This window comes from Arvicanthis niloticus (genome assembly GCF_011762505.2).
Source record: "Arvicanthis niloticus isolate mArvNil1 chromosome Y unlocalized genomic scaffold, mArvNil1.pat.X SUPER_Y_unloc_14, whole genome shotgun sequence".
Classification (NCBI taxonomy): Eukaryota; Metazoa; Chordata; class Mammalia; order Rodentia; family Muridae; genus Arvicanthis; species Arvicanthis niloticus.
The window spans coordinates 5,183-13,893 of record NW_023045005.1 but is presented as its reverse complement, the minus strand read 5'-3'; the positions used below and the strand labels follow the sequence as shown (position 1 = coordinate 13,893).

The 8,711-nt window shown below is 47.3% G+C and overlaps 1 pseudogene; it reads right to left on the bottom strand.

Moving 5' to 3' along the window:
- Nucleotides 1-1,077: 1,077 nt before the first annotated feature.
- Nucleotides 1,078-3,415, bottom strand: LOC117701257 (myc proto-oncogene protein-like; annotated as a pseudogene).
- Between the last annotated feature and the right edge of the window lie 5,296 nt (nucleotides 3,416-8,711).

Genomic DNA, 8,711 nt, shown 5'->3' with positions numbered 1-8,711 from the left:
GAAGCTTGAATGACTCCTGCCCTCATTAGTAGCTAGATTCTTCCTATTGGATACACTAAGTGTTAAGTAGCTTTGAATCCCCTGGGTGCAAGGAGGGGTAATTTCACCCTGTTTCTACCTGTACTAGGTGTGAAGAGATCATAGTACCTCTTGAGTGGCACTATGCCAAAGCTCATAACAGAGTCTGGAACAAGTAGTAGAGTTCATTCTCAGGCCCCTGACCAGTGGAGGACACCCAGCTAAGCAAGGGGCATGGCTGGTTTTCAAGACAGGGCTCTGGGTTATTTTCATTGTGTTCTCACTACGCTCTACAACCCTTGGAACTTTTGTATATCCTTGTTTGGAAAACCAGGTTCAACCTGGCACAGGTGATGTGATGTGAAGGGACTGTCATCTGGGAGCAAGAGGCAAAGAACAAAAGGTGGTTCTCTCTCCCTTCCCCCCACCAGTTCTTTTGCAGGGCAGAGTCCTTGGCATGAAGTAAATCAGGGAATGGCTTCTGTTACGGTTAACTGCAGGAGATTCTGCCATCTCTACCTTCTGTACATTTAGCTGTTATCTTTAACCTCTTGCTTTTCTCTTCCCCAAATCTAGCCTTTTTCCCTTTCCTAACTAATAACTCTGGTTCTTATCACCATCTTCAGAATGCATCTCATAACCCTGAGAATGCAGAGGTATTGAGGACGCAAGCACCATTTTCCCCATCGCCATTTTAACAAAGATAACTCCTTCCCATCTTTGTGAACCTACCCTGTGTAAGTGGTCAAATTCTCTTAATCTGTAATTGAGGAAAAGAAGTTTGAGGGAGAGGAAAAAAAAGAAAACACAACTTAAGAGTTGGCTCAATTATATATTCCAATTATTTTATTTTTTTCTAAAAACAATAGAAAAAATCAACTTTAAAAATGAAAATATCTTTAAATAAAAAAAATTATGGTTTGTTATTATACATGTCTTAAAATCTTGTGAGGTTAGGCTTTGAGCATGCATTTGAAATCCAGCGCATCAGTTCTGTCAGAAGGAACCGTTCTCCTTACTCTCATGAGAGATTCCAGCTCTTCTTCGCTTTAGGTCAGTTTATGCACCAGAGTTTTGAAGCTGTTCAAGTTTGTGTTTCAACTGTTCTCGCCGTTTCCTCAGTAAATCCTTTTCTGAGCAGAGCTTGTGTTCATCTGCTTGAATGGACAGGATGTAGGCGGTGGCTTTTTTGAGGATAACTACCTTGGAGGCCTTTTCGTTGTTTTCCAATTCAGGGATCTGGTCACGCAGGGCAAAAAAGCTGTGCTTCAGCTCATTCCTCCTCTGACGTTCCAAGACGTTGTGTGTCCACTTCTTGTCGTTTTCCTCCGTGTCTGAGGACCTGGGGCTGGAGCATTTGCGGTTGTTGCTGATCTGTTTCAGGACCCTGCCACTGTCCAACTTGGCCCTCTTGGCAGCTGGATAGTCCTTCCTCATGGAGGGGGGCGCTGCATAATTGTGCTGGTGAGTGGAGACATGGCACCTCTTGAGGACCAGTGGGCTGTGTGGAGGTTTGCTATAGCCTCTTGATGGGGATGACCTGACTCGGACCTCTTGGCAGGGGTTTGCCTCTTTTCCACAGACACCACATCAATTTCTTCCTCATCTTCTTGTTCTTCTTCTGTAAGGGAGGAAGGGGAAGATCACAGTTAGCAATGCCTCCTGAATCCCAGACGCTATAAAGGATTTAACCAATGCTATTCAAATACCAAATGGGAAAGGATTCAGAAGAAAGTAAGAACCAGATCAGGACACCATCTTCCCTTCTCCCAGAAAGACACAGAACAGGGTTAGGGCACAGGGGAGAAAATTACCACGTACCAGGATATGGCATAATTGCCAATTCTTACCTAAGACTTAATGAGGCTTCAGACACACCCAGAGCAAAGCACATTCCCAAGCACCTCCTATTTTTAAGGGACTTTACCGAGAACCCTTCAGGTCCTGCAAGCGATGGCTGCAAATCTCTTGCTATGACTTTAGCCAACTCCCTACTATTTTACTGGAAGCGCAGTAATAATAATAATAATAATAATAATAATAATAATAATAATAAAAAGTCTTGCAGCTTTTGCCAAACGTCCTGGTTTTGGGGAAGTGCTGGGAACGGGAGAAATCCAAATTGAACAGGATTTGCTTTGAAGTGTTCAAAACAGGATGAAAAAAAAAAAAACAGCTCTTCAACTCTTTAGGAAGTTTCACTATCTTGGGTCTTGTACAAACGTATCCATTAAATTCAAATATTCTGGCAGTCAAGAAAAGAAGCAGGTAATTCACCTCCTCAGGATCAGTTCACTTATCCTCATTCACACCCTTGTCCGGGTAATTAAAATACTTCGGAGGGGTAAAGAGAGTGGATGGAGTTGAAAGAGATAAGCCAGAAGATTTAAAAACCCAAATGAAATTCCTGATGGGTGGGAAGAGTGGGGGAGGGCTGACAACCAGGGAGGTCTGGGAGAAGGGGAGAGGGATATCTGAAGCACAGGAATCCAGGGACGGAAGGGAAAGAAAGGGTGAGCCCCGGGGTCAACTGAATTAATGCCAGTGAGTAGTGGAGAAGGAGGTCCACCCCAACCTCTCGCTTCCTACCCTGCTGAGAGTGGAGCGGCTTACCAGAGTCGCTGCTGGTGGTGGGCGGTGTCTCCTCATGCAGCACTAGGGGCTCAGGGCTGGCCCGTGGGGAGGACTCGGAGGACAGCAGCGAGTCCGAAGAAGGAGAGAAAGCTGTGGAATAGGACGAGGTACAGGATTTGGGTGAGCTGCTGTCGTTGAGCGGGTAGGGAAAGACCACCAAGGGTCAATGCACTCGGACTCGGCGGCGGTGAGGTCCTGCAGGTACAGGCTGGAGGTAGAGCAGTCGCTGTGCCCACGGGCGGGGCTCAGGCTGGCGCTGTCTTTGCGCGAAGCCTGGTAGGAGGCCACCTTCTCCGAGACCAGCTTGGCAGCGGCAGAGAAACCGCTCCACATACAGTCCTGGATGATGATGTTCTTGATGAAGGTCTCGTCGTCAGGATCGCAGATGAAGTTCTGGTTCACCCTGTCTCCTCCAAGCAGCTCGGTCTCCAACTGATCGGCGGTGGAGAAGTTCACCGCTGCCGTCATTGTCTCCGCAGGCCGGTCCGCGGCTGCGCTGACTTTGGGAGAGGAGGTAGACTGCAACATAGGATGGAGAGCAGAGCCCGGAGCGGCGGCTGGGGGACAGGGGCGGGGTGGGCAGCAGCTCGAATTTCTTCCAGATATCCTCACTGGGCACGGGCGGCTGCAGCTCGCTCTGCTGTTGCTGGTGATAGAAATTCTCTTCCTCGTCCCAGATGAAATAGGGCTGCACTGAGTCGTAGTCGAGGTCATAGTTCCTGCTGGCAAAGCTCACGTTGAGGGACATAGTTGTGGCTGTCTGCTGGAGGGGGCACAGCAAGGGAAGCAAGTCTAGAGTTACCCAGCTCTGGTTGATGCGGAAACCTGGGCAACGCGCACACCCCAATCCTGAACCACTCCCCTTTCAGCGTGCTGTACTTCCAAGTGTGTGTGTGTGTGTGTGTGGTTGGAGGGGATTCACTGTTTTTTTTTTTTCTCCCTACTATCAGTGACGCTGTCGGACTAGCAGCTGCTCCGAGTCCCCGCCCAGAGCAGCGGACTTAGCCCTGCAGACGCCCAGGAATCGCCATCGGCCTTGGCCTCCTTCAGAGGCGGAGGGAGGCGACAGTAGGGAATACAGTCTACCAAAAGCCGAGGCGCAAAGTTTTGCGCCACCTGAAGGAGAAAGGCGAGAGGCACCGCGGCGCTCGGCCCCCTCCCGTGCCTGCTCTCTGTGCCGCGTGTCCGAGTCCCGGTCCCCTATCACGCGGTTGCCCCTCTCCACCCTCCTCTTTCTCCACCACCAGCGCGGCCTCCTTCCTTCCTTTGCCGGTTTTTCTTTCCGATTGCTGACTTGGAGGGAGAGCTCAATCTCCGGCTCTAACAAACCTCTCTAATAAAAGGGGAGGGGGTGTCAAATAATAAGAGACACCTCCCTTCTACACTCTAAAGCTGCGACGCCACTGCGCCAGAGACCCGCAGGAATTCAGCACCCAGTACAGGGCGTCTTCCCTCTCACCGCCGAGGGTAGCAGCTGTTAAGGAACAGCTGGGATCACGACTCACCGCAGTCTTCCTAGCAATTCAGGGGCGCGGGGGATACCCGCGGATCCCAACCAGGAATGTGAGGGTTCCCTCTGGTTTCCCCCAAGTCAACGAATCGGTCACATCCCTGTCCCAGTTTTGCCTCTCCACACTAACACTAAGTCCTAATCCCGCGGGGATCAGGCTTAAATTTTACTATGATCACTATTTTTAAAGCCAAATGGCAACTTCTTAAAAGGATCAGGGACGGGTTGCAATCGCTGCAGGGGATTGGCGGGCGGGACGCACCTCCGTGTTGGTACCCGGCTGTCAGAAATGCACCAAGCTGAAATTTAAATGCCCTCTCAGAGACTGGGAGGTCAGAGGCTACGGAGCCTTCTCGCTCCCACACGCAAAAGGTAATCCAAAGACCTCGGGATATGGAGGGCTTTCTTTGGCTATCGCGAAGCGACCTCCGGATTTGACAACACCCCCCAAGAGGACAAAAATATTAATTAATGTAGCAAAGCAAGAAGGTCCAACTGGCCGGGGTCAGCGTCAGCCCATAGTACCCTCTGTTACCTGTTTCAAAATACACCCCGGTTTTTTCCCTTCCCCTTTCATCTGTCATCTTGACAAGTCGCTCTAACCCGACTCAGATCTATCCCAGCTCCACCCCGGCCTACCCCACTACTTTGAGAAAAGTGTCAAAAGCCCAAGAACGGAAGAAAGACTGTCCCCTAACCGGCCGCTCCATTCAAGACGCAGAGAAAACACAGTAGAAGACCAACAGCTCTGTGCTTACCGGGTTTTCTACCGCCCAAAGGAAATCCAGCCTTCAAATAGCTAGAGGAGCTCTTTTCAGGGGAGCCGATCGAGGGCAGAGGCAGAGAACATTGTCTCCAAATAGACAAAAATTCCCTCCCTGGCGCCTGGGGAGTCCTGTCCTGGCTCGCAGATTGTAAATTCCAGTGCAAAGTGTCTGCCCGCTGCAATGGGGCAAAGTTTCCCAGCGGCAGCGTGGGTCGCGGCCGCTGAAATTGGGGTCAGCCGGAGGGTTGGAGCGAGGGGGCGGCAGGCTGGGAGGCAAAGCCCCTCTCACTCCGGAGCTGCCTTCTTAGGTCGCCCGGAGCGCGGCTCTGCACACTGCACACCGCTGGGCGTAATTTTGTTTTTAAAGGTTGAAAATTGCCGGGTGGTGGTGGCGCACGCCTTTAATCCCAGCACTTGGGAGGCAAAGACAGGCGGATTTCTGAGTTCGAGGCCATCCTGGTCTACAGAGTTAGTTCCAGAACAGCCGGGACTCCACAGAGAAACACTGTCTCGAAAAAACAATAATAATAATAATAATAATATAATAATAATAATAATAATAATAATAAAGGTTGAAAATTTAAACCAAAGAACTGCATAAAGATTGGTGTAATACAAAGGAAATTTGTAGAACCTACACAGTGTTTGTGAATGCAGAAGACTCTTGACTGCATCTGATCAACTGACAAGATACTCAGTATACCTGACAGGGTGTCTAGCCTTAGAAAAGGCCTCTTGGGGAAGACTCCCTAGGGTTGTCTCTTTAGTATTACTCTGTTAGAAGCTGTGCACACCCACCATCTCCCTCTCCCCAAACACAGGACAGCACCAACAAATATGAGAGTGGACCAACAAATATGAGAGTGGTTAGAGCTGACCCTCAGAAGGTGCTTTTGAAAAGGAGTAATTACGGATTATTTTAAGATCTTACTTCCAAGTCATGCTGGTCCAGTGTAGGCGTGGGAACTCAGGTAGCGGAATAGCCTGTGGTTTGGGGACTTGCCCATAATGTACCCCAACCTGGTGACATCACCTGAGGTGTCGCTTTCAAGAAACAGAAAGGCAGGGGATATCCCCATTTTACACATTAGGAAATGAACGGGTACCACATTCATTGTAAAATAAATTTAAAAAAAAATATTGAAAAGGGACAAGAAGCCACAAGTTTATAATCTTGTTAATAAAGTGTAGTTAGTGGAATTTTCTTCTTGAGAATGTAGCCTAGGATGGCTTCTAACTAAAATAAAAACTACTTCAAAGTCTGTCTGTAGTGCTGGAATTAGAGTTCCATATACCAGTACACCTACACTAAATTTTAGTGTTTAGGGTGTGGTATCTGTATGTCTGTGTGTGAGTATCAGTATGTGTGTTGTTGTTTTTATTGTTGGGAATCAAATCCAGGGGCTTTCAAACACTAGACAGGAGCTTTGTCTCTGAGCTACACCCTTAGCCCATGGTGTTTTGAGATAGGGACTGATTATGCAGCCAGTTCAAGCTAGCTTTGAACTTGCTGTTCTCTTGCCTTGGGCTTCCGATTGCTCTGATGACGGTCATGTATGCTTCGTTGTGCAAGCCTACTAAGGGCAATGATTGCTTGTTTTGTTCTGAAGTTTCCTTTTGGAAGATAGTGGAAGACGTCACACTCTTTTGTTCCTCCGGAATGTTGTGACTGTAAGGTTCTCTTTTGGGAGATGCAGCTGGATGTGAGTTAGATGTCCAAAATACACAGCTTTCCACAATACCCTATTATTCTTCATGGAGTTAAGACTCCAGGTGAGCAGTCCCATAGGGCTACCCCATGGCAGAGAGTGCATTCCTTCTTACAGCCTGACAAACTGAGAATCACAATGCCTTTCGCCATACTGTCTCATACAACAGCCATGCTGATTTTGTATTTTAAGAAGAAAGCAAGAGCTACAGAGAGAAAAGGGCCATCTTGAGATGAGGAGGAAGGTGTGTGTGCTCAGTATTGAGACAGGGCCTCACAGGTCAGCATGCATTCTGTCACTGAGCTGTATATCCCCAACCAGAATGAACAAGTTGCCTCAACTTCTTCCTTGGCAAAGACACATCAAGGGAGGTCCAAATATGTGGTGTGAATAAAATACCAGGAACTGTCATCCTTGGAATGGTTAATGGGGGGGGGGGTTCTTTTCTTCTTTTTGGTGTTTTGAGACAGGGTTTCTCTGCCTGTCCTGGAACTCTGTAGATCAGATTGGCTTTGAAATCAGAGATCCACTTGCCTTTGCCTCCTAAGTGCTGGGATTAAAGGCGTATGCCACCACTGCCTATGATGGTTAGTTTTGATTGTCAACTTGATGAAACTTGGAATCACTTAGGAGATGCAGATCTGGTGTATCTATGAGGGTATTTCTAGAGAGGTATGAGTGAGGAAGGAAGACCTACCCACTCTAATGTGATCTGTGTTAACTATGGACTAGATCTAGTCACAATGTGGATAAAGAGGTATAAAACAGAAGAGCTAAACTCCAGAAACCTCCCCCTCCCCCTGCTTCCTAACTTTGACTAGAGTGTGACTGGGCTCCCCAAATGACAAAGCCTCCAGCTGCTCCAGCCGTGACTTCTAACATCACAGACTTTTCCATCAAACTTTGAGCCAAAATATACACCTCTTCCGTAAAGTTGTTCTGGTCACAAGGAGAAACCCCTAAACAACATCCCCCAACTCTCTTGAATCTCTCTCTTTTGCATGTTTCAAAGAGCCCCACCACCATTACTGAGCTAACTTTCCATGTATAAAAGCAGTCTCTAAAGAAGCAGGAGATCCTAAGGATGGGCTGGGATTTCTAAATTGCTTCAGTTCACATGAGTCCTGTCAGGAGGTGACAAGAGCAAAGACAATGATAAATAGCTGTCTGTGGCAGAAAGATCATTTTGAAAGAAGTGCTGTTAGATTAAAAACCAAGCTAACCATGGAATGCTAAAGGAACAGAGGATCTCACAAGCATATTAATGGCAGCCATGCTGCAATAGAGAGGAACACAGTCAGGCTCCCCCATGGACAAGAAAATAACAGAAATAAAATTTAGCACCATTAATTCATAGGTACAGAAACTGAGAAGGCAGTGAACAAAATCTTTGTGCATTTGAAAATGTACAGTCTTCCTTTTCTTCTCTTCCTTTTTTCCCTGATGTTGTCCCTTCCCATACTGCATAAATTAAAGGAGCTGACAAGAAAAAAATTATTAGATATTTTTAACACAATACTCAAGAGCCTATGTTGCCTGTGTTGCATTAAGCATACTTGAGTGTTTTCTTACCCACTGACTTTTAGATCTCAGATTCTGGCATAAGGTCTCAGGCAGGACCTAGTAAACCCCAGGCACATCTCAGTTTGTTGTTTTCTCTTTCTTTCTTGGTCCTTTGCTGCAATCCTGTTCTCCTTTGTAGCTAGCTACCAGCATAGACAAATGGCTCTTTTGTTTTACTGTGCTTCAAAGGCTTCATTTATTGTTCTGTAAATGGCAAACCCAAGTCAATCTCACACTTTTGTTCACTGGCCCATCTTTGTTATGGTCCTTTTGGGCAACATCTGTCTCCATGATGGACCCTTGCTGAGTAGGGGGTAAAGGTGACTGAGGAGAAAATGAAGAATCTTCTCTCTCTCTCTCTCTCTCTCTCTCTCTCTCTCTCTCTCTCTCTCTCTCTCTCTCTTTCTCCCTCCATCCCTCCCTCCCTCCTTCCTTCCTTCCTTCCTTCCTTCCTTCCTTCCTTCCTTCCTTTTTTCCTTTCTTTCTTTATCTTTCTTTCTTTTGTCCTTAA